Source organism: Lissotriton vulgaris, chromosome 1_1 (assembly GCF_964263255.1).
Source record: "Lissotriton vulgaris chromosome 1_1, aLisVul1.2, whole genome shotgun sequence".
In the NCBI taxonomy this organism is placed as follows: domain Eukaryota; kingdom Metazoa; phylum Chordata; class Amphibia; order Caudata; family Salamandridae; genus Lissotriton; species Lissotriton vulgaris.
This window is the reverse complement of record NC_141685.1, coordinates 112052830-112078216: the sequence shown is the minus strand read 5'-3', so window position 1 is coordinate 112078216 and position 25387 is coordinate 112052830. Positions and strand designations below refer to the sequence as shown.

Genomic DNA, 25387 nt, shown 5'->3' with positions numbered 1-25387 from the left:
GTCTGGGCATGTTTGCTGTTTTGACCCCGCTCCCACTTTTCTAGACCCCGCCCCCCCCAGACCCCGCCCACCCCACCCCACATAAACAGTCTCCGCCCCCACAGGCCACACTCCCACAATCACCGCCCCCACAGAGGCCCCGAACCCTGGTAGAGGAGGAGCATTCACACCACAGGCCCCGCCCCCACGCGCCTAGGATTAACAACTGCGCATGCGCTCAAGGGTAGTACACCAATGCAGTTTAGAGACGTACTGTATGCAGCCAGGCTTAGAGTAGTCGGTCACACGCGCCGTATAAGTGCGCATGCGCGGACAACAGACACTGCCTCCCGCAGCGGAGCGCGGGTTAAAGCGGGTCTAAGAGTAACAAATGCGCATGTGCAGAGTATAGTACCAATGGAGTTTGGAAACTGAGATTAGAGTGTCTCACCTCTCCTTGTTCACCGCTCAGTGGGGGCTGCAGGGCCTGGGGGAGAGGTGGGGCACGCTGGGGGCCGGCTGCCTGTGAGGAGTGTGTCCCGGTGTGTTACTGCCCCCGAGTGACGCGCGCGCTCACGCCGCTGCAGAGGCCGCTCAGTCTCACTGCGCCTGCGCAGAGGAGAGACAACCCCCCCCCCCCCGCAGAGGCCGCTCAGTCTCACTGCGCCTGCGCAGAGGAGAGACACCCCCCCCCCCCGGGAGCAGAACTGGGAGGCTTTGCACTAAAATACAGCTCACCCTGCTGTGGCACGAGGCTCTTCGTGCTCCGCGGCGGGAGGCAGCTGTTGTATCTCATTTATCATGTCCTGGCCCTGAGCTTTCGCCCTTTCCTGCGCTCCGTGCTGCCGGAGCCTGTGCTGTGAATCTTTCTAGCATCGATTTCTGGAGTGGGATTGTGGTGACAGCGGAGTCTATCCCCAGCGCATGCGCAGTTGATTCATAGGCCTCTTTAACCCGTGCTGGGAAGCAGTGTCTGTTCTCGGTGCATGCGCAGTTGTCCATCTACGGTCCTCCTAAACCCGCGCTCATCGTTCAGTCCTGGGGTTACACAAAGGCCTCGGAAAGCTCAGCCCGACCCCAGCAGGGAGCCCAGGCCCCACATGAAACCCCAGGTGAGGCGAAGAGATACAAAGATTGTCTGCTGCTGGGGGGGTCTCGAGCCTGCTCTCCGGGGTTCATTTGTTGTTGTTGCATCGATGGATGATTATTTTGTATCCACAATGCTCGTTGGCCCTCATTGCTGGGGTTGGGCCACTCTTTTGAAGGCCTCAGCAAACGGTGACATTTTGTCTGTGTGATGAGAAGATCGACTTGAATTCCATTTTTGGCTTTCACCAGAGTAAAGGGGGGCAGCCCCGTCAATTGAAAGTGAAAGAACACACTCCCAGTCAGCACCGACTGCGCCTCATTGTACCTGGGCCTGCACAGCATCATCTGATGAGGCTAAAACTCCCCCAAATATGTCTCAACCTCACTAGGGCCTCAGTGACCAGGCAGCGGTCAGCCAATGCCCACCAGGTAAACAAGCATTGGCCTCGCCAGTAGGTCTCGCCTCTAGGACCTTATAAGTGTTTAGTTATCCAGCACAATATCCTTGGTGCAACAACATCAACTGCTGCATGTCTAAACACTTATAAGGTCCCAAAGGCAAGACCTATTGGCTATGCCAATGCTTGTTTTCATTGGTTCCCGTTTGTGCCTTTTAGAGATGCATGCTTCTGTTTCGTTCTATTGTCTAACTACTCCCGCCTTTTGTTGATCTAGATCACGCATACTCACAAACATTTTCCCGGGGGCCGCAAAGTTTGGTCTATGGTGTGACCGAGGGCCGCACTGATGCCAGCGGGGTGTAAAGTCGGGGTAGGGAAACAAAGCATGTATATCTAGTGGCTGCTATTAAGAATGAAGGTGTTCCTAAAGTTAAAGGCCTAGTTACCTCCTTTTCCTAACTGCAATTAACCTTTAAATAAGTGTTTGCTGTATATGTACTTTTTTTTCATGTTAGTACTTATGGTGCCCGCTGCTGGCGTGCCTAAGGCTAGCCCGTCTGCATCCGGACACGGTCAAGGGCAAGGAACCATGCCGAATTCGTCCCAGAAAACGGTAAGCTCATCACATATGATAGAGCATTATTACTCTCATTGAGATACTTGGGTAGAGCCCATTGTGAGATAACTCTAGCGCCAACAAGCTTCATAGGGAAGAAGATGTCATGCCCTCTCTGCCAGACTAAGTTTAACTCATAAAAGATTGAAGGGCCACTACAACTAGATAGGCCCACAAGGAATGAGATATGAGACTTATTAACAGTAGATCCTTGCCAGCACACACCACAGAAATCATCATGCTAATAGAGAATGAAGAACTTGACATTCTCTTCGTTAATGAAACGTGGTTGAAAGACTGGTCCGACCCAGACATAATCCAAGGACTAACCCCAGATTTCCTTATCCAAAGACAAGGTAGGATGGGAAAAACGGGAGGCGGGGTAGCAATCATTTACAAAAACGACTATGAATGCATGATATCGTCCGTTGCCACCACCAACAGTGAAACTGTACAATTCAGCCTAAAACATCGGCTAGTAACTCGTTTTCAGGCACACTGCTCTATAGACCCCCAGGACCCCCCACTCCATTCCTAGTGGAATTTCCCAGCTTAATAGCAGACATGGTGGCCAGCAAGAGCTCCATTACATTATTGGGGGACTTTAACTTCCATCTGGATGAACCTGATAATACCACGGCAGTTAGATTAATTCATGACATGGAGGCCATGCAACTGAAACAGCTGATAAACACAAGCACCCATGTAAAGGGTACCATACTGGATGCCATTTTTAGGTCTCGCATACGCAGTGCGCATGTGCTGCATAGGAGGACCTTTAGCCGTTGCTCTGCTCTTTTTGGAAGCACATACTCATGCTTGTGGCGGCATCCGCTTTGCGGGAGCAAGCAAGGGCGCGCCACAATCATAAGTATGTGCTTCCAAAAAGAGCTGACTGCGCACACAAGCACGCTGACATTCTAACGTGCCGCAAGTGCACGCATGCACTACTTGCATCTTCAAATAGCACTTGCTTTAACAAATCTCATCAAAGATCGCTTCTACCACTGATGCACACACATCTACAGGGAGAATATTTGAATGTGCTTTACTTAAACAAAACCTGTTCATTCGACGATGGCTCCGTGGATGCGCAAGCATCAGCCAGAGCTCGCTTTGAGTACACTTTTGAATAGTTAACAAAATGCCACTTAAGGACAGCCACCGCAGATACGCATGCATACATGAATATCTAGGACAACAACAAGCACCTGTAAAGAAAATTGTTTTTGCAAGCTTGTTTTATACTCAGACTTTTGAAGATGACTGTCGGGAGTTCAGGTATTGTTGCAAGATTTGCTCCTGCTTCTGAATAAACAACCAGAGAGGTCTCGTCCGTGGCAGAGATGCATTTTCAGAGTCTCAGAGTCCTTCAATTGAATCTCTTTATTAGTTTAAAATGAGCAATAAACAGTTAGTGTAGACTCGTACTCTGGTTCGCCTGCAACACGAGTCAGAATAGAATAATATCATATCTCCTCAGAATTACAAACATTTATTTATTTATTTTATTTTATTTATTTATCAGATTTATAGTGCACATGGCTGCCCCAGCGGCGGGGCGTCCCAGCGCAGACCACAGACTCCCGGACAAGAACCAGATACGAAAAGCTTTAAGCCGGAAAGAGCCAGGTCTTTATGGCCTTACGGAATGCAAGATGATTCCGGATCACTCTGATGAACACAGGGAGTGAGTTCCAGAGTTGCGCGGCCAGGCTGCGAAAGGAACGGCCACCCACTCAGGCTTTCCAGACACGCAGGGTGCACACCAGAGCTAAGGCGGCAGATCTTAAAGGATGTCGTGGCGCATAGAACTCTAGTAGCCTCGTCAGTCCCGCCGGTGCCTTAGGTGACAAGATCGTATGCGCCAAACAAAGCACCTTGAATTGAATGCGCTTTTCTACCGGTAACCAGTGAAGTTTCTGAAGTACAAGGGAAACCGAGCAAGTGTGCCCAAGGGCCATCAGCATGTGAGCAGCTGCATTCTGTGCCCTTTGAAGACGCTTGACGCTAGCCTTGTTCGCGCCCAAGTATAGGCAGTTCCCGTAATACAGTCTAGACAAAATTGTTGACTGAAGGAGCACCAGCGATTAAAGCCTTCATGGAAGGATTAAAAAGGGTTATACCGCCAAGTATTCCCCCTGCTCCAGAGTGGAACTTAAACATAGTCCTTACAAGGCTAATGGGCCCGCCTTTTGAACCAATGCACAAATGTCAGTTACAATCCCTATCATGGAAAGTTGCTTTCCTCATAACGATAACCTCACTAAGGAGAGTTGATGAACTTAAGGCATTAAATAAGAGCCTTTCTTTCAACTTCACAAAGATAGAGTGGTACTACAACAAATCCTAAATTTCTCCTTTAAGGAGTTTCTGCTTAGTGGTAATTCTTGTGCGAAATCAAATTAAAATAATATAACATTAGCATTTTCATTATGTATTGAACCATCCTATTTCTTGTATAGAATTTATGTGCTGCAATGATAATAGAAGCAGATAAAAGTAATTAGCAAAATAAGCACATTGAACAAAATCAATAGTTTCACCATCTTTCTAAAATAATGTACATATGCAAGCATATACAAGCATTTACAATGCAATGGTCTCGGCATTATTAAAGGTAGAGCTATTGGCATTGCTTATGACTTTTTTAATCATAAATAAATAGCATTGTCATTTACAATGCCAATAGCTTAATCGCTTGCATATGCATGACCTATTGCATTTATACACACAGAGCCACCCCCACAAAAAGCTATCTACACAGGAGGAAAAAGTGAGATGGGCAGAAAGAAAGACAAGAATAGAAAGGGAAAGGAAGAGTGAAAGAAGGAAGGAAACTTCGAAACAAAGAAGGAAGAAATGGTGAAGGGTGGAAGGATGGATGGACTTTAGAATGAACGAATTGGAGTAATGGATGGAGCAATGAGTAGCAGAGTGAATTGAGGATTGGTGATGGGCTAGTGACTGGATCAATGGCTAAAAAGATAAATGGATGCATGCATATAGAGACGAGTGGATGGACAATGAAGGAAGCATGCAAATGTGGATGTATAAAGGGTGAAAGCAGGAACCGATGTGTGGATGGATAAGTGAAAGGAAGGACGACGAAAGGGTATAGGAAACTGTTCTAGGGAGTATGGGCAGTGTCCCTTGGTGCTATTTAAGATATGGTTCAAGGTGGGAGCTATTTTACTGTTATTACTACTCAGTTGTTTCAAAGTCTATGAAATGCTGCATTTCATTCCGCAATTGGGATAGATAATCACATATGTCAAATGCTCGAAATCCACATCCTCGCCCCCCCCCCCCCCTTCCCCTCTCCTCTCTCTAAAAGCCTCACTGCGTGTTTGCTCATTCATTTTACCTTACTGACTCGGGCCTCCAAATCCGTGATCCCAGTGGGGAAAGAGAAGCCGAGTTTCTGTCTGAAAGGACACCATGCAGGGTCTTAAAATAAGTCATGATGTTAGTCAAGGATGCATACAGAATACATAATACAAACACACACACACACACACACAAAATCCGCCCATCTCTCTCCCCCCACCCCCATCTCTTGCATGTCACCTATCTGCAAAGAAGGACACATACTGTGGGTGCAAAAGCTTCCTTTACTCTGGCCCGGGCGCTGGCCACTCTGGCATCGTCTCATTAGGACAAAGGCTAGAGCGTGGCATTACACAGTACAAGTTTTGTAAATTATCACGCAGAAGCCGCTCAGTTAACCCGCATCTAAATTTCTCAATGAAAACTAATTTTAATCCAGATGATTTGCACTGAACCATATGTCAGCACTTCAAACCTGCTAATGTGGATGGGCTGATGAGACAGCAGGCTGTGATGTCACAGAGCTGTGTGGCAATCACAAAGACAGCACATTCTGAAACAGGGAAGATAAAATGCCTATAAAGTACAGAACAGAAATAGCAACTTGCTCGGCACATTAGCGATTTACAGGCATTACCAGCCAGCTAGGAGATACACGCGCTGCAAGTGGTTTGGAAACCAGCACGAGGCACACTAAGTGCTAGCCACATGCGTACACCTGGCAGGTTCACACAGCATCTGCTAGGACATACCTGGGTGGTAGAGTGAGTGCCAGGCATCAACAGGTGCCTGGAGTTTGCTGCACACACCTGGAGGTAGCGACTCCAGTCTCTTACACAGATATTACTAGCAGCCTGCGCATACTTGTGAGGTGCAGGAACATTAACCACATGTACCTCACGGATACACAGTACACATGTGCTGCTGGCCTCCATGCACCTAAAAGGACATGCCATCTCTACATATTTAAAAGACAACACAGTGTCACATTGCACGAGCTTGTCACGAGCTACGAGCGCTCGTGACCGCTCACATAACATATGTACATACCCAACACCATCTGTCTCTGACTTGTGAGACATAAACTGTACTAAACCAAACCCATGCAAACAAATGGGTGAAAAAAGCAGCGTCAGCCGCCTGCACATCGGAGTGCTACAGACAGTACCTGCTTTCAGCAGGCACCTGGAGGTAAGGTTTCTACAGGTAGTGAAGACAATACTAAACACAAGCCCATATCTTGCAATCTAGGATGGAGGCAGAATCCTCACAACTGAAAGAGCCAAGTACATGATGTCACGCGTCCAAAGCCTCGGAAATGCAGGCATTGCCTAAAGCGATATCGGCAATACAATGCACCACATATACCGGGGAGTGGGAGGAACAGATGCACAGTATTGTAAAGTGCAAGATTATGCCAAGGAATCCAGGAAACAACAGGTAGTTGAAAGCATACTTTATTTTGTTCCTTCGAGATTCAGATACATTCCCATGAATACTCGAAACCGTAAATTTCCCGCTAAGTATCCAACACGGTCCCTTCAAACCCATACAATCACACGCGACCTCCAACCAATCAGTATACACACTCACGACACATTCAAACATATACACGCCTTCACAACATGCATCCACTCACAAGCGCAACCATTTAAACACAAACACACATTCATCCGCTCACTCACGCGCCTAAACACACAAGCTCTCGTTGTTGTTAAAGTTCCATGCGCGCTCAAACGCTCGTGTAACTTGAACAACATACACAACACACAGGCCTTCTGCAAAGCACACACCAGAGATGCACAGTCCCAGGCACCCACACATTCACTTTGGAACGAACAGTATGAGGCATCCGCACACAATTAGGGGGCACACAGTAACCACCTGCACCCGCCTGGAAGGTACACAAAAAGTCACCTGCGCATACACTGCTTCGTAACTCGCTACAGAAGCAAAAATGCCCAAGAGCCACCTCCGCTTAAATTTACACTGGTTTCGTTAGTTCTAATCTGGCACTTTACGGTCGCTTCAAAGTGCTCTCCCCCCTGTGAGCCCCCGTACCTTCAGCCTCTCGCCTGTCCCCTCACTAGACACCCTGATGCTAATTCAATGATTATATGATTGCAATGAGTTATGAGCCTGACGTGGCTCGCGCTGCCAGCGGCCTGCGCTCCTGAGGATTTCCTCATGCTAGAACTCGCCGCCGGCAAGACGGGTTGGGGGTGGGGGGGGGGTGTTCGCAGATCGGTGGGATCCAGGGCTCATACGGTATCCGAGGTCTTCTAGGGTCAATGGGTACGGGAGGGTAGAGGGAGGAGGGAGACTGGATGGAGGCGAGCTGGGAGTGAGAGTGCAGGGAGGTTACAGGGCAGAGGAGCGCGCAGGACGAGAAGCGCCGAGAGGGAGCCTGCCGGAGCAGGGAGCTACGGACTGGGAGGACGGGTGACTGTCGCTTCAAAGTGCTTTCCCCCCTGTGAGCCCCCGTACCTTCAGCCTCTCGCCTGTCCCCTCACTAGACACCCTGATGCTAATTCAATGATTGCAATGAGTTATGAGCCTGACGTGGCTCGCGCTGCCAGCGGCCTGCGCTCCTGAGGATTTCCTTATGCTAGAACTCGCCGCCGGCAAGACGGGTTGGGGGGGGAGGGGGGGGGGGGGGGTGTTCGCGTATCGGTGGGATCCAGGGCTCATACGGTATCCGAGGTCTTCTAGGGTCAATGGGTACGGGTGGGTAGAGGGTGGAGGGAGACTGGATGGAGGCGAGCTGAGAGTGAGAGTGCAGGGAGGTGGGAGGTTACAGGGCAGAGGAGCGTGCAGGACGAGAAGCGCCGAGAGGGAGCCTGCCGGAGCATGGAGCTACGGACTGGGAGGACGGGTGAGAGCGAAAGGGAGTAGGGAAGTGGGAGTCTGCAGGGGCTGAGAGGGAGGCTGCAAGGTGACTGAAGAGGCGACCTCACAGGGGACGAGTTGGTGCAGGCTAGACGGTGAGAAAATGGCGGACTCGAGCTTCCGATATTTTTCGGATTTGGGGGCGTGGTTTTGCTGTCCTGAGTGACGGACTACGTCACGAGCTAAAGAACAGCAAAAATGACGCCCCCAAATCCGAAAAAGACGGAGCCTATTCAGAGGGACGGCTCTCTCCTCCAATGGCTGGCCTCTGTTTAGGAAGCCAGCCAATGGAGGGAGAGCCAAAAAGAGGGCGGGATAAAGCAGCCCTCTTACTGACATTAATTCTCGGACATCCGGTCTGCCGACCGGATATTACCGAGACCTAAAAAACTGTATGTAGGGTTTTCCTACTTTGCTTTCCCGTGTGTGTGTGTGTCTGTTGGTCTCTGCTGTCTCCCATTCCCTGTAGGGAAAGTATGTAGCACCCCGTTGTAGAAGAGTCGGTCAAGAGGGAGCACACTGCATTGAATAATTTCTTGGTATGCACTTTTTATTAGTATTACAGGAAATCACAATGATTGATTGTCTCTTTTGTATTCTTCTTTCCCACAGGTTCTTCCACTTCAGTCCCTTAGGTGAGCCTCGGCCGCCTTTCGGACAGAAGGTAAAGACTCAGGTAAGTGTTTTTGCTTTATGGTTTAATCAAGGGAGGATGTCAGGGATAAATAATTGCTATGCATATATGTGAAGGGAGGGGGTTGGAGCAACCAAAAGAAGAAGAGTAGCCGATGATTTCTGCTCTTGTCTTTCCTTTCTGTCTCACTTATTTCCTTTTTCCTGGGTTCCTTTCACCCCTCAGCCTCCTCTCACGTCCCTCTTTGACTCAGCCCCTTTTCAAAAGCCTGTAGATGCCCACGCACCTGGAAGAGCCACGTCCCTCCGGGGCCGTGGCGTGGGGACTCTGCGTCCTCAGTGAGGTCTGGTCTCCATCTGTTTCGGCTTTCCCTCCTCCGCCAGGTTCGGGTGTTCCTCTCGCCGACAAGCTGTTACCTCCCCTGGGCTCCGGTTTTCTCTTTCGGAAAGCTGTTAGGTCTTCTCTGTCTTTCCGGTCTTCCCCTGCTGGTTTCTCCGCCTTGCGTTCCTGAGTGGTATTTGGAGTTTATGTTGCCTTGAGTACAGTGTAATTATGTGGCATGTAATTATGTGGCACTGAGTGGTATTTGGAGTGTACGTTGTGTTGAGCGCAGTGTAATTATGTAGCATATAATTATGTGGCACTGAGTGGTATTTGGAGTGTATGTTGCATTGAGTGCAGTGTAATTATGTGTCATGTAATTATGTGACACTAAGTGGTATTTGGAGTGTATGTTGTGTTGAGCGCAGTGTAATTATGTAGCATATAATTATCTGGCACTGAGTGGTGTTTGGAGTGTATGTTGCATTGAGTGCAGTGTAATTATGTGGCATGTAATTATGTGGCACTAAGTGGTATTTGGAGTATATGTTGCATTGAGTGCAGTGTAATTATGTAGCATATAAATATGTGGCACTGAGTGGTATTATGAGGAGTGTATGTTGCATTGTAATTATGTAGAATATAATTATGTGGCACTGAGTGGTATTGTGTGGCATGTAATTATGTGTCACTGAGTGGTATTTGGAGTATATGTTGCATTGAGTGCAGTGAAATTATGTGGCGTGTAGTTATGTGGCACTGAGTGTGATTGTTTGTAGTGTATGTTGCATTGAGTGCGCGTAATTATGTGGTATTTGGAGTGTATGTTGCATTGAGTAGAGTGTAATTCTGTTGCGTGTAATTATGTGGGTACTGAGTGGTATTATGAGGAGTGTATGTTGTATTCAGTAGATTGTAATTGTGTGGCGTGTAATTATGTGGCACTGAATGTGATTGTTTGTAGTGTATGTTGCATTGAGTGCAGTGTAATTATGTAGCGTATAATTATGTGGTACAGAGTGGTATTGTGTGGAGTGTGTGTTGCATTCAGTAGAGTGTAATTATGTGGTATTTGGAGTGTATGTTGCATTGAGTGCAGTGTAATTATGTTGCATATAACTACGTGGTAATGAATGGTATTTGGAGTGTATGTTGCATTGGGTGCAGTGTAATTATGTGGTGTGTAATTATGTGACACTGAGTGGTATTTGGAGTGTATGTTGCATTGAGTGCAGTGTAATTATGTGGCGTGTAATTATGTGGCTCTGAGTGGTATTGTCTGGAGTGTATGTTGTATTTAGTAGAGTGTAATTAGAGTGTTTTTATGCAGCACTGAGTGGTATATGGAGTGTATGTTGCATTGAGTGCAGTGTAATTATGTGGCATGTAATTATATGGCAATGAGTGATATTTGGAGTGTAAGTTGCATTGAGGGTGCAGAGTGTGTGAGGGTGCATAGTGTGTGAGGGTGCAGAGTGTGAGGGTGCAGTGTGTGTGGCCTAAAGTAGTGTGAGGGCGCAATGTGCGTGGCCTAAAGTAGTGTGAGGGTGCAGTGTGTGTGGCCTAAAGTAGTGTGAGGGTGCAGTGTGTGTGGCCTAAAGTAGTATGAGGGTGCAGTGCGCGTGGCCTAAAGTAGTGTGAGGGCACAGTGCGCGTTGCCTAAAGTAGTGTGAGGGCGCAGTGTGTGTGGCCTAAAGTAGGGCGAGTGTAAAGTGTGTGTGAGGGTGCAGTGTGTGTGAGGGTGCAGTGTGTGTGAGGGTGCAGAGTGTGTGAGGGTGCAGAGTGTGTGAGGGTGCAGAGTGTGTGAGGGTGCAGAGTGTGTGAGGGTGCAGAGTGTGTGAGGGTGCAGAGTGTGGGCGCAGTGTGTGTGACCTAAAGAAGTGTGAGGGTGCAGTGTGTGTGGCCTAAAGTACTGTGAGGGTGCAGTGTGTGTGGCCTAAAGTACTGTGAGGGCGCAGTGTGCGTGGCCTAAAGTAGTGTGAGGGCGCAGTGTGTGTGGATTAAAGTAGTGTGAGGGCGCAGTGTGCGTGGCCTAACGTAGTGTGAGGGCGCAGTGTGTGTGGCCTAAAGTGGTGTGAGGGTGCAGTGTGTGAGGGCGCAGTGTGTGTGGCCTAAAGTAGTGTGAGGACTCAGTGTGTCTGGCATAAAGTTGTGTGAGTGCGCAGTGTGTGAGTGCGCAGTGTGTGTGGCCTAAATTAGTGTGAGGGCGCAGTGTGTGTGGCCTAAAGTAGTGTGAGGGCGCAGTGTGTGTGTGTGGCCTAAAGTAGTGTGAGGGCGCAGTGTGCCTGGCCTAAAGTTGTTTGAGGGCGCAGTGTGTGTGGCCTAAAGTAGTGTGAGGGCGCAGTGTGTATGTGGCCTAAAGTAGTGTGAGGGCGCAGTGTGCGTGGCCTAAAGTAGTGTGAGGGCGCAGTGTGTATGTGGCCTAAAGTAGTGTGAGGGCGCAGTGTGCGTGGCTTAAAGTAGTGTGAGTGCGCAGTGTGTGAGTGCGCAGTGTGTGTGGCCTAAATTAGTATGAGTGCGCAGTGTGTGTGGCCTAAATTAGTGTGAGGGCGCAGTGTGTTTGGCCTAAAGTAGTGTGAGGGCGCAGTGTGCGTTGCCTAAAGTTGTGTGAGGGCGCAGTGTGCGTGGCCTAAAGTTGTTTGAGGGCGCAGTGTGCATGGCCTAAAGTAGTGTGAGGGCACAGTGTGCGTGGCCTAAAGTAGTGTGAGGGCTCAGTGTGTCTGGCCTAAAGTAGTGTGAGTGCGCAGTGTGTGAGTGCGCAGTGTGTGAGTGCTTAGTGTTTGAGGGCGCAGTGTGTGATTGCGCAGTGTGTGAATGCGCAATATGTGTGGCCTAAAGTAGTGTGAGAAAATTACAAAAAACAATTTGATGGACAGAATGTAGATCAATGTCTTACATTCACCCCAGTACAAGGATCTGGGCCTAAATCCATCGTTTTTTGCACTCCACACCACCCTGGGTCAGATAATGGCTTTATGCAAATCAGCTCTGACCCTGTGCCCCATGGGAACAGTCCGGTCCGAACTACAACAGCCATATCTTTCCCAGACCGGAATCAAGCATCCGAGGACCGGACCGGTTTCGAGGTAACACCTCTCATCAGCCCGGCTAGCTTGACTCCAGTGGTGTGGAGGCTCTGGGACCCACGTCTGAGCTACCCCAGTACATTCAGGGAGAAAATTACAAAAAACAATTTGATGGACAGAATGTAGATCAATGTCTTACATTCACCCCAGTACAAGGATCTGGGCCTAAATTCATCGTTTTTTGCACTCCACACCACCCTGGGTCAGATAATGGCTTTATGCAAATCAGCTCTGACCCTGTGCCCCATGGGAACAGTCCAGTCCGAACTACAACAGCCATATCTTTCCCAGACCGGAATCAAGCATCCGAGGACCGGACCGGTTTCGAGGTAACACCTCTCATCAGCCCGGCTAGCTTGACTCCAGTGGTGTGGAGGCTCTGGGACCCACGTCTGAGCTACCCCAGTACACTCAGGGAGAAAATTACAAAAAATAATTTGATGGACAGAATGTAGATCAATGTCTTACATTCACCCCAGTACAAGGATCTGGGCCTAAATCCATCGTTTTTTGCACTCCACACCACCCTGGGTTAGATAATGGCTTTATGCAAATCAGCTCTGACCCTGTGCTCCATGGGAACAGTCCAGTCCAAACTACACAGCCATATCTTTCCCAGACCGGAATCAAGCATCCGAGGACCGCAGCCTCAGAGACTCACAGATTGACAAGACAGGAAGACATGCACTGAACTCATTCACAGAGAATCTGGACAGTCCGCTTAACCGGGCTCACAGAAACAAGACAGGCAGCTCCACTGGGCACAGAAACAGGACAGGCAGCTTTACTGGAGTCACAGAAAGAACTGCACTGGGGGCAGAGAAACAGGACAGGCAGCGCAATCGGGCTCACAGAAAAGGACAGGCTGCTCCACCGGGCACAGAAACAGGACAGGAAGCTTTACTGGACTCAGAGAAAGAACTGCACTGGGGGCAGAGAAACAGGACAGGCAGCACAATCGGGCTCACAGAAAAGGACAGGCTGCTCCACCGGGCACAGAAACAGGACAGGAAGCTTTACTGGACTCAGAGAAAGAACTGCACTGGGGGCAGAGAAACAGGACAGGCAGCTCAATCGGGCTCACAGAAAAGGACAGGCTGCTCCACTGGGCACAGAAACAGGACAGGAAGCTTTACTGGACTCAGAGAAAGAACTGCACTGGGGGCAGAGAAACAGGACAGGCAGCGCAATCGGGCTCACAGAAAAGGACAGGCTGCTCCACCGGGGTACAGAAAATAACAGGAAGCTTTACTGGACTCAGAGAAAGAACTGCACTGGAGGCAGAGAAACAGGACAGGCAGCGCAATCGGGCTCACAGAAAAGGACAGGCTGCTCCACTGAGCACAGAAACAGGACAGGAAGCTTTACTGGACTCGGAGAAAGAACTGCACTGGGGGCAGAGAAACAGGACAGGCAGCGCAATCGGGCTCACAGAAAAGGACAGGCTGCTACACCGGGGTACAGAAAAGAACAGGAAGCTTTACTGGACTCAGAGAAAGAACTGCACTGGGGGCAGAGAAACAGGACAGGCAGCGCAATCGGGCTCACAGAAAAGGACAGGCTGCTCCACCGGGGTACAGAAAAGAACAGGCTGCTCCACAGGGTCCCAGAAGCAGGACAGTCAGCTACATAGGGGCTGAGAAACAGGACAGGCTGCTGCACCGGGCTCAGAGAAACAGTCCAGATAGGAGCGAGAAGAAAACACCGGGAGATGCGTGCCCTGGGGCAATGTCTGCCACGTGTGAGAATAAAAGGCTTTCTCCATCAATCACTAATTGAGATGCAGAGTGACCTGGCAGCACAAAGGAGGGGTCCACGACCCACATCCTGCGCCGCGCCGCGGCGCCTCTGGCTTCTAATCACGGCGCACCAGGGCGCCGCGGCGCACACTTTGGGAACCACAGCTTTAAACCAACAACGTGAACTGAGTTAGGAAATGAAAGAATTATTTAGAGAAATTAAATTTTTAAATATGTTGAATACAGTCAAAGTCTCTCTTCCTTAAAAAAACTAATATTTTATAAAATTTCACATTTTAAATAATTCAAACAAAATTATATTTATTTATTCATTTAAAATTACAGATACACTACTTAGCACAAAAATAATAATTTGAGACGTCGAGGAATGCAGAGACAACCGTAAACAACAAGTATGTTAACATTAATTAATATTATGTTTTTATTTTTAAATCAATTTAAAAAATATACTCTTTAAATATTTTATAAAAATAAAACAAAATGTATGCTTTAAAAAAATGGTGAAAAAATGAAAGGTAGATGAATGAGAATCAAAATATTTTGATTTATTTAAAATTGCAGAAATATTTCTGAATTAAACTACAGGAAAGGACAAGGAAAGTGCAGACCCTCAAAGAAAGAGATTCCAAAAAAAAGGCATGGTAAGTTTTTTTAATTTTGATAAAATGTATCCTTACAAACAAACAAACAAGAAAGCAATGTATGGAGATTTTAGACAGTGACAATAAAAATGAAAAAGAAAATCACTTTTAAAGTCAAAAGAGATTTTAAAATGTATTTTTAAATTTCAGAATTCAAATCCGAAAAAAAACCTGCATTTCCTTGGATTAAACCAAAGAGCAGCGGACTATAGGGATCTACAAAAAGAACAGAGAGAAATACTAAGTAAGTACAGAAAAATACCTACATAATTATATAGTCTGTGATCAACACATTGTATGCCAATGCAATGCCTTTTTTTCAGACATGTTTTTAATAAAACATGCTTAGATAACGCATACCAATACAACGCAATGTTTTCTTTTAAACACCAAGTTTTAGAGGAGAGACCCCCAATTTTAACTTAACAACATTTATTTATTTCCCTTAAAGCATGCGTTGAGAAAAGTATGTAGAAAAATAACAAGCACTGGCGTTGCCAATAGGTCTCGCAGTAGGAAAGTTGGAGCTATTGGTTTTGTAAATGACATTTTATATTTATATATCGTTATTGGCATTGTCAATAACAATATATACATATAAAATGTCATTTACAAAACCAATAGCTCCAACTTTCCAAATGCGAAACCTATTGGCAACGCCAGTGCTTGTTTTGAATGAGGTTCGGGTGGCCCTGCTCGAGCACTAGAAAACTTGAAAATTTGCACACCACTCCACGTGTGGAAGAGAAAATAATGTTGAAAACGAGTCGAATACAGTGTTTACTGTATGGATTACAAGAGTATAATGATTAATTTGGTATAAGTCAAGGATCGCCAAGAAGGCGTAACCCGAGCAGTGCATTTGGTTGGGGCGACATTACGTCCCAGTTCAGCACGTTTTTGACCCTGGTGTCATTGGGCATGGCACTCACCAAGCTGCACGCATTCTATGAGATAAAGGGATGCCATTTGAGTAATAATGATAATATGGAGTGCATCCCTATCACTATTGAACTGGCATGTTGAAATGTATGCCTGATTCTGGGATAGCACCCGCAGAAAAAATTGGACTAAGGAAAAAAAATGTGGAGTAATGTTTCCACACGGCAGGAGAAACATCGTGGTTGGTCGGAAAAGACAATGTCGTAATGAGATGAAACTGAGAACCTTTATTTGTTGGAAACCTACTTCGGTTCGAGAAATCAGTTACAATGTGTGCAATTATTGTGGAATAATGCAATGGAAACGTTTTTACACAGGTCTCCACATTAAACTGCATAATGGGAAATGGAGTCTCTGGCATGTAAAAGCAATCGGACAATAGAACGTTAGGGGCGGGTAAGGAGAAGAGTCTTTGACCAATTGGGAGGGATGTACTTGATTTCCAAAAGGGAGGTAGAAGGGAGGGTACAATCTCCTGTTGGAAGGGAACACGAGGACGGTTGTTTGTCTACGACTGTGGCAGGTAACCCATATGCAACAGGAGATATTTGTCAATTAAAAATTGATTTGTTCAAATTTGTGAGGAACCTTAAGCTCAAAAAACATTTCTTTAACCTGGGGAAAAAGGACAGAGGGGTCACGAAGTCACCTGTTATGAGCACCACTGAAGCATTATCAATAAAGGATGTGCATGCAACTCATCTTCTTTTATCATTGACCGACATGGAGGATTCTCCTCTAGATATGGACAGACTCCTAGAGGAGCTGGATGTAGAATCGGATTTTAGTATTGTCAGTGGACTGAAGTCCAAATCTAAATGGATTCCCACACTACCTGGTGGTAATGCCATAGACACATTTTACAAACGTGTGTTAGAAGATCTTGATAAACTGAACCGTCTACGCAAGGACAGGATGTTCAAGTATAAGGATAATCTCACCATTGGGGAAAGAGTAGCACTTAACACACTTATGAATGACAACACTATCACTATACGAGAGGCAGATAAGGGAGGGAATGTAGTGATTATGGACCGCACAGACTATCAAATGGAAATTAGTCAGCAACTACAAGTAGAAACATGCTATGAAAGCCTCACTTATAACCCCATTGGTCCTTTAACAATAGAAATTAACTCTCAGTTGTTAAAGTGGAAACAATTAGGTTTATTGAATGAGGAAGAATATCTGTATTTGAAAGTTTTTAGACCCACATATCCATGGCTGTACACATTACCTAAGATTCATAAAGAACTCCCTTTTCCACCAGGGAGACCAATAGTTTCTGGCATAGGGGGCCCCACAGAACGGATAGCGGAATATGTAGATCTCTTTCTGAGTCCACTAGTCAAAAATTTACCGTCCTATATACAGGATTCCAAACATATCCTTAGCACTCTAGCAGATATGGAATGGCAAGAAGACTTTCTTCTAGTAACTATGGACGTGGTGTCACTATACACCAGTATTGACACAGAGCTGGGTATTCAGGCCATTAACAAAATTCTGTATAATAGACCAGCTACATTATGGAAACACACTGAAATGCTATCAGCAATGATAGAATTGGTCCTTAAGAACAACTATTTTATGTGTGATAAAAACTGGTACCGACAGAAACAAGGTGTAGCCATGGGCTCCAAAATATCACCCTCGTTTGCAAACCTATTCATGGGGGCACTGGAAGCAGACCTAATTTGGGGAACAAAGGGTGCTCAATATATCGACTCCATAATTTTTTATGTGGCAGGTAGGGAATGCTAATTTAACATTGGAAACAAATGCAAAGCAGGCAGGCATTTCAGCTAGATAACGAGAGGATGTGGGAAAGGTAATGGAATGAATGGGCATAGCGTTACTGAGCAGGAGTAGTTTGAAGAGTATGGGGGTGAATGTGGTGTTAACTCAGAGTGCACATGCATGGAGAATGATATATGAGTGAATTTACGAGTGGAGGGGGATAGAGCAAGCTATTGCAGCATTTTCATGTTGGAGGAGTGGAAAAAACAGTTTTCTCCCAAAGCCGTGCATTTGGCTGAAAGATGGCCCCAAATTGGCTCTGTCTGCATCCCTTCAAATCGCTCCCAGTGGAAATGTTTACTTTTGTGAGTCCTTGGGGAGTCGCCGAAGGCTTTTAGCATGTTTTTTTGCAGAGCCTCAGCCCATGAGGCTTATTTGAAGCTGCTGTTCGCCAAACGGAGGTTATCTGCTCCCAGCCCAGCGTGGAATGTGAAACATATGAGGTAAAGGAGTCACCACAAGCAATTTTGGCCACGGATTTGCCCCCTCACCCCTCCCCTAGTGTGGATCTTCTAGTGCGATGTTTATTTAGCATGGCATAACTAATGTTTGCGTTTCATTACAAAGACCAGGATCACAACCTAAGTCCCACTCCTTGGATTTGGCCAGTTAACATAATAGATGCAGTAATTGTAAAAGAAGATAGCCTAAATGTATTGGGACGAAAAGGGTATAGCATCGTTATACCGATGACGATGCGCCTAAGCGGTTTACTTAGGGTACCACCCTACTCCTTGCATAAAAGCTCCGGTTTACAGGGGGCTAGGTGCTATTGGTGTTCTAGGGCAAAATAGCTAATTACCTGAAACTCCAGAGTGCACTTGGTGCCCTGAGCGATATCTTCATAGAAGCACTGCTTGGCATTGTCAGGCAGCTCAAACGTGATCTCCGAGGCAACAGCGTAACCCAGAAAAAGAAGAAAAGAGCAAACGAATTTAGGGGAGGAGAAGCCGCAGAGCGCACGCTGGGCGAAGCCCTTTGATGTGCTGTGCGGCAGTTACAAAATGCAAATAGGAGGGAGGCTGATGCCATATGGGCGCGATCCTCAACAGCATCATAGTTACCACGTTTAATGCCTTGATATGAAGAGCTGAGAAAGGAAAAGCCAACTGTTGTAAAGAGAGTATCTAAATCAAAAGTCACTTGACATTAGTTAAACAAAAATATGAATAGTATACATATAATAGAGCTCAACTTAATCTAGCGGCTTTTTCATCAATGGTCTCAAAAGAATATGTATACTCCAAAACACAATTAATAATAACCTTCAACACACGGTGCATTTTAAAGATAAATTGGTTTTCCAACCGCGCTGTTGTATTCAAACACTACAATAGACAACCAGAAAACATTACAATAAAGATAAGACACAGACCAGGAAAACAGAGGCGCACAAAGGCAGCCGACCCAATAAATGTATCAATAAAGAAAATTGGGTGTGTAAGGTGTAGGGGGTGGGGGGAACACGTACACGGAATCCACCTCATAGCGCTCCGAATAGCTGCAAGGCCCTATGTTTAGCGCTATACGAAACTCCTTGAATAAATAAGAATGAAACCTAGAAGGAATGACTCTGGTGCAAAACACGGAGCCTCTGCAGACCATCGTGACTGTGACGCTGCTTAACTTAAATGTGTCTGAAACCTCTCAATTTCTCCACATAGAACAGCACAAAACCCGGCCGTACGTGTTCCCTGAAAAGCACTTTCAGATGAAGTAGTGTTTTGTTTACTTTTATGGGTGTTAATTCAGAGGTTAAGCTTTGTTCCGCTCGCCTGCTTGTAAACGGCGGGGCTGCCCTGTGGTCGGTGTGCCTGCTGCAGAGAGGTGTCTGTGCCCTGCAGTCCCAGGAAACCGGATCACGAGCACAGTTTGGCTTCAGAGAACGCACTGCACATTCGAAGCTGTTTTGCACCACCTTTTGCACCAGGACCTCGGAGTGTGTCTTGTGTGAATATTTTTTGTTCAGTGCCTGAAACTGGGCATTTACCGGGTTAGCTGCCCGAAGCACCAGCATGGGGCTCATTGTCTAGAAATCAGCGGTGTGTGTGGTTTCCCCTCCAGCGTCGCAAGTCCAAGCACGGTGTCCACAGGGTTCTTTCTTATTTATTTATTTTTGCAGTTTTATATAGCGCGAACTCGACCCGAAGGTATCACAGCACTGTACTTGAGAACCAGTTACATTACACAAGGACACATGCATTTCTATACATGGGAAGAATATATGATTTGCCCAGAACCACAGGATGCATGAGCCTCCTCCAGCCAGACACAAACCCGGGTCCCCAGCTTCAAGGTCCGCCGCTCTGGCCGTTAAGCCACATCCTCTCCCCAGAGTTTAACCTACTTGAGTTATAAAATATATTATTTGATGGTTGTTCGTTCTCTGCGTAATGCGGTTTCTTCTGTGTGTGATCATCTATGCGAAACGTACATGTTGTACGTAAAGTAGAGCACTGAAGGATTAGAAGACTGACAACTGTCATTACAACACCTAGAAGCGACAAGGTGCCGCATGACGCTATATGCAAAGCTAGTGTTGTGTGTCCCTGCGCATGTCGAGTCTCGGGAACCAATATAGTGTGCGGTAGTGCCCCTGAGAACTGAAAGACACCCCTCACCCCAATCTCACCCAACCCGCAGTGTTTCCTGGGGGGGGTGTAAACAGTGGCTTAATGCAATGCTGGGGCCGCCATTGCAGAACGCGGTGAGGGGCCACGGGTCTCCAATAAGTCACATAATTTCATTGCCCTGTGCTAAGTGGCGACCCCGTGAAATATTGGGGTCTCCTGCAGGGCAGGGGCTGCAGAGGCCTGCGTTGCACCGGTGCTCCTGTGGGGTGTGCGGCCGCGGCATCGCACCCCTCTCCAGACCTCGCAGGGCCGAACACTCCAGACTTTTTAAACACGGACTACTAAATATCAAACAAAGGAAATAAACCAGAATATTATACAACGACAGATAGCAGTAGTCTGCTTCTCAGTGTTTACATTTGTTTGTTTTTAAGTGTTTCATCCCGTAGCGTTTCTGTTACAATAATCTACGTCTGTGCACATCACACCGGGTACTTAAAGCCAAAGGTTGTCCCCCGTCTAAGGATAAAGTCCCCTGAAGCGAGGTCAAGTGGTTGGAAATCAATCACATATCCACGCACTTATGGCACATTTTTTAATACTTAGTTGTTGAACCGGATTTAAGGCTGACGTGTTTGTAAACCAGCTGGGTTTAAATGTGTATAATATGGATGCAGACACTGTTGTGGAAGAGGCCTGCTGGTGCAAACAGCCCTCGCGCTGCGCATGACTCAGGCTGCGTTGGCAAATAGTGGAACCCAGTCATGGCTTGCTCAAGATCACACACGTATGTGAACGGGTGGAGAAGCCGGGATACTCGTCTGATCTCCTGGTCACAAAGCGAACAAGAGATCATCCGTAGTCTAAAAGAACAAGACTGAGGGAAGGCAGAGATGGGGAGGGGGGAGGAGAAATGCGACACGGTGTGAAGCAGCCTTTGAAGTGAAGCTAAGCTTCACTTCAAAGGTGTGGGAGGAGTGCTGCTACGGCCTGGGGGAAGCTGGCTGGGAAGGGGGAGGAGAAATGCAAGTTTATGGCCCAAAAGCGCGTGCCTGTGGCCACGTGTACTCTTAGAAAACCGCACGAACGAAACCCTTGGTTTCACGAGTATTTCGAGCACTTGAATTCTCGCTCCGCTCAATGCGCTTGCGCGCATTGATAGGTCGCGAGACCTAAAAACATGCATTGAAAAAATGCACTCCAAAAATGTGTGAAAAAAACAGTTGATAAAGATTCTTTCATTTACAAAAGCATGGATAGAGTACCAAAAAAGGTCAAGTGTATAACAAGGATAAAGAAACAACATAAAACTAGCGTATGAAAAAAATAAAAGGAGATAGTATGAGTACACCAAAACTTATATACCCTGAAAAAAAGCAACATAGAGAGTGTGAACCAAATCATAATGCAACTTATCCAGGGAGTCAACACATAACAGCTCTGAATACAATCACTTATTGTACAATGTCTATTCTATTTTCAGAAATGTAATCCTTACAAAAACTAACGTTGAGTTGATTCAAACAACCAAGCAGGGGACTAAAGGAATTTACAAGAACACAAAGAGATATACAAGGTAAGTACCAGCAAATCTCTATTAAATTAAATAGACAAAATAGGTTTATAAACCAAGACATTGTATGCTACTACCATGCCTATATTTATAAGACATTTTTTAAGCTCAAACATGCTTTAAGTTACAAAACCATTACCATGTTTTTTTACAAATTTAAAAAAGAGTGAGTACAAATGAAAAAAGAGCGTAACAGTGATTCTGAAACAACAAAATTCAAGCTTTTTTAAATATTAAAAAAGAATATAATGAGAAAATAATAAGGGGCCCATTAGGATCACAGGCGGATCACCACCCCCCGCGTGGCGGCGGCGATCCACCCGTGTTCCGACCCCACCCGCCGCCGCCAATGGAGGGACCAAGGCAGACGGAAAGTCCGCCCGCCAACCTAATGACCCCCTAAGACTTAACAACCATGAATTTTTAAAATAGAGACTAAAGACCAAAGCAAAACAAGCAAATCACCCAGAAAGTCAACACAGATCACATGTTAAAAAATATTAAAACTTTTTGTACCATTTCTATTCTATTCAGAGAAATCTATTCCAAAATTGGAAATCTACATCTCCTTGATTACGACAACCAAGCAGTATCCTTCAAGAAACTACGGAATATCAAACATATATACAAAGTAAGTACAGCTATAAGTTAGAAATGAGTCTTAAAAACCTTGCATGCGACTACCATGGCTTTTCTTTTAGAACGTTTTATGATTTATGCACGCTTACCTTCCCCCAAATTTGTATTATTTTTTAAATCTAATGAATTTGGGGGGAGGGGTGGGGGGGGGGGGAGATTCACCCCCCCATCTTCCCATAATATCATGGTAATAGCTTGCGTATTTGTGTTGGGAGACCCCCCACACCCCCCATCTTCCAATGTTAACATTATAAATAAATGCGTATTTGTGGGGGGAGACCCCCCACACCCCCATCTTCCAATGTTAACATTATAAATAAATGCATATTTGTGGGGGGAACTCCTCCCCACACCCCCCATCTTCAAATGTTAACCATATAAATAAATGAGTATTTGTGGGGGGGGAGACCCCCCACACCCCCATCTACCTACAATAACGTTGTAAAGGCATGCATCTTTATTGGTGAAGACCACCCATACACCCCATCTACCCATTAATACGTTTAAATAGCATGCGTATTTGTGGGGGGGAGACCCCCCACACCCCTCATCTACCCATAATAGCGATGTAAATGTATGGGTCTTTTTGGGGAAGACCACCCACACCACCCATCTATCCATCATTTCCTAGAATAAGAATAGATAACTTCTCTGAAATATGTTGTATGTTCATTAAGCAACATGCGTAGAAATGATAGCTGATAGAAATATATTTTTTTTACATTCAAACAGATTTATCAACAATGTCAAGCAGCAACCGTGCATCGTATGTATAATCTCAGACAGGGAATAACCTTCTAAAGTATGATGGGTACCTCTATTGTAAAGATAAAAGTGTTGAACCCAGATGTCATTGGAGGTGTGTGCAATACTTCTCTTCCCATTGCACAGGCAGAGCGGTTACTCTGGAAGAAACCGTGGTTAGGACAACAGAGCATAACCACTCTGCCTCTGCAATGGAAATAGAAGTAAGAGAAAATGTCCAACAGATCAAACTTCTCGCACACACCTCAAATGAAAATTGTGGAACAATACTGAGGGAAGTGGCTAAGAACATACCGTTGCATGTTGCAGGTAGCATGCCCTCCATCCCCAACCGTAGGCGGATGGTTCAAAGAGAAAAGTGTCAAGTAATCCACACCCAATAACACATCGTAATTTTGAAGATATTAACATCCCTAGTAATTTATTGATAACTTTCTCTAATGAATCCTTTCTTTTATATGATAATAGAGATTTACTAAAAAGAATTTTAATTTTTAGCACTAACCATACCATTTTAACTCTTGTGAACAGTCCAATTTGGATGATGGATGGGACTTTCAAATCAACACCCCATCCATTTTCTCAAATTTACACTTTTCATGCTAACATAAATAACACCACAGTCCCTCTAATCTATGCTTTGCTGCCTGACAAACATTCTTCTACGTACACTGAATTTTTGTCAGTATTAAAAACCAGAAACATGAATAAAAGTCCTGCAAAAGTAATAATTGATTTTGAATTGGCGATGATTACTACAATCAAAAAATTATACCCTGAAACGCAAATTCAAGGATGTTTCTTTCACTTTTCGCAGGCTTGTTTGTGCAAAATACAGAAATCATCCTTGGTTGAGGAATATTTGTCAAGCAGCAAATTACAATTTGAGTTAAAGAAACTAACAGCATTGTGTTTTGTACCACCTGAGAGTGTATATGAGTACTACACTGCAATTACTGAATCAGATTTTTATACCCAAAATGAAGAAAAATTGGCACAAATTTTAAATTATTGTGAGGATACCTGGATTGGCCATCTAAGCGGGTCGGGTCGCAGGCGGAAAATCAAGTATCCTATTGAATGGTGGAACTGCTATTCAACCTTCTTGAAAGGTGGTGTCAAAACAAACAATGCAATTGAGGGGTTGGCATAATTCTTTTGATAAAACAGTAGGTAGACATCATCCTAATATATATCATTTTCTGGAAATTTTGAAAAAGGAACAAAGTTTCCAGGAAATGAGACTAGCGCAATCACTTTCAGGTAGTCTGAATCCACGGATTTCGAAAAGAAGCAGAGAAATGTCTGAGAGACTATTGGCTAAAATACAACTATTTTCGTTGATGGTGGCTTCAGACTACCTTGAAATTCTATGTCAGGACAGGAGGCTCCGATTATGCTTTCTCATTTCTTTAATGAAATGCTCAGCAGCCAATAAAAACAACCAAAAAACTACATTTCCCATGAACACCAGGGAATGACCATAGAGAGTAGTGTATAAAAGGTCCCAACATTAGTCCTTCTTCCTCTTTCTTTGCTGCTCCGCAGCCAGTTAAGTGCATTATTTTCTCTCTACTAGCATATTGTTACTTTCTTACTTGCTTTAACATTGTTGCTCACTTTATATACTGTGCTTTGCCATTGCGCATTGTGGTTCGCGCGTTTGGGGCTCGGTCTCCGTTCTTCGTGCGTGTTTTTTCTCCGCTGCCGGTGTGCAGCTTGCTTTGGGCTCGGAGCGTGTGTCTCACCTCCGTTTGTTGGTCCGGGCGCTTCCTAGCTGCTCGCGTGCCTTTGGTGGAGCGGGAGCAGGGGTTTCCGTTTTGTTGGGGAGCGCGAGCGCTCTCGAGACGGTCTTTGGTGGCAGGCGACAGTCGCGCATGCGCGCTGTCCTATTTCCGGTTTCTGGGTTTCCTCAGCGCTGGTTGAGTGACGACGTTTTTGGCGTCCTGCCCACAGCCTGTCTCCAAACTTTAACCCCGTCAGACACCGAGGTCTTCTGAGGGCTTTGGTTGCAACTTTGTGGCATAGGCTCTGCCTAGAGTGTTTTTGTGCTGCGCAGGCTTTGGCTCCCTCCACGCTTGAATACTTTGGAAGTCAGGTTTGTTCCTGCTTCATTCAAAGCCTGCCTTGGGGTTATAACACTCCCCCTTGACTTGTGTTTTGACACTCCATATTGTTGCAGTCGTCTTGTGGGCATTTACTCTCTACCCTTGTGTAGAATGGCTGATTACTACGACGCTGATGACGACTATTACTATGATGATGAGGAGGAAGGCTCCTTGGAACAGAATTTGGTGGAACAGTTGGATAAGGGTGTTCAACAGTCGGTTAACAAGGCACTGGTACGTG

General features: G+C 45.9%; 1 protein-coding gene and 1 pseudogene across 1 annotated transcript in view; one reads left to right on the top strand and one right to left on the bottom strand.

Annotated features, from left to right (window-relative positions):
• The window catches only part of LOC147737652 (uncharacterized), an 84721-nt gene that overhangs the window by 52675 nt on the left and 6659 nt on the right, over positions 1–25387 (bottom strand). The window lies entirely within an intron of this gene.
• LOC147737653 (uncharacterized) lies at positions 16412–24594 on the top strand (annotated as a pseudogene).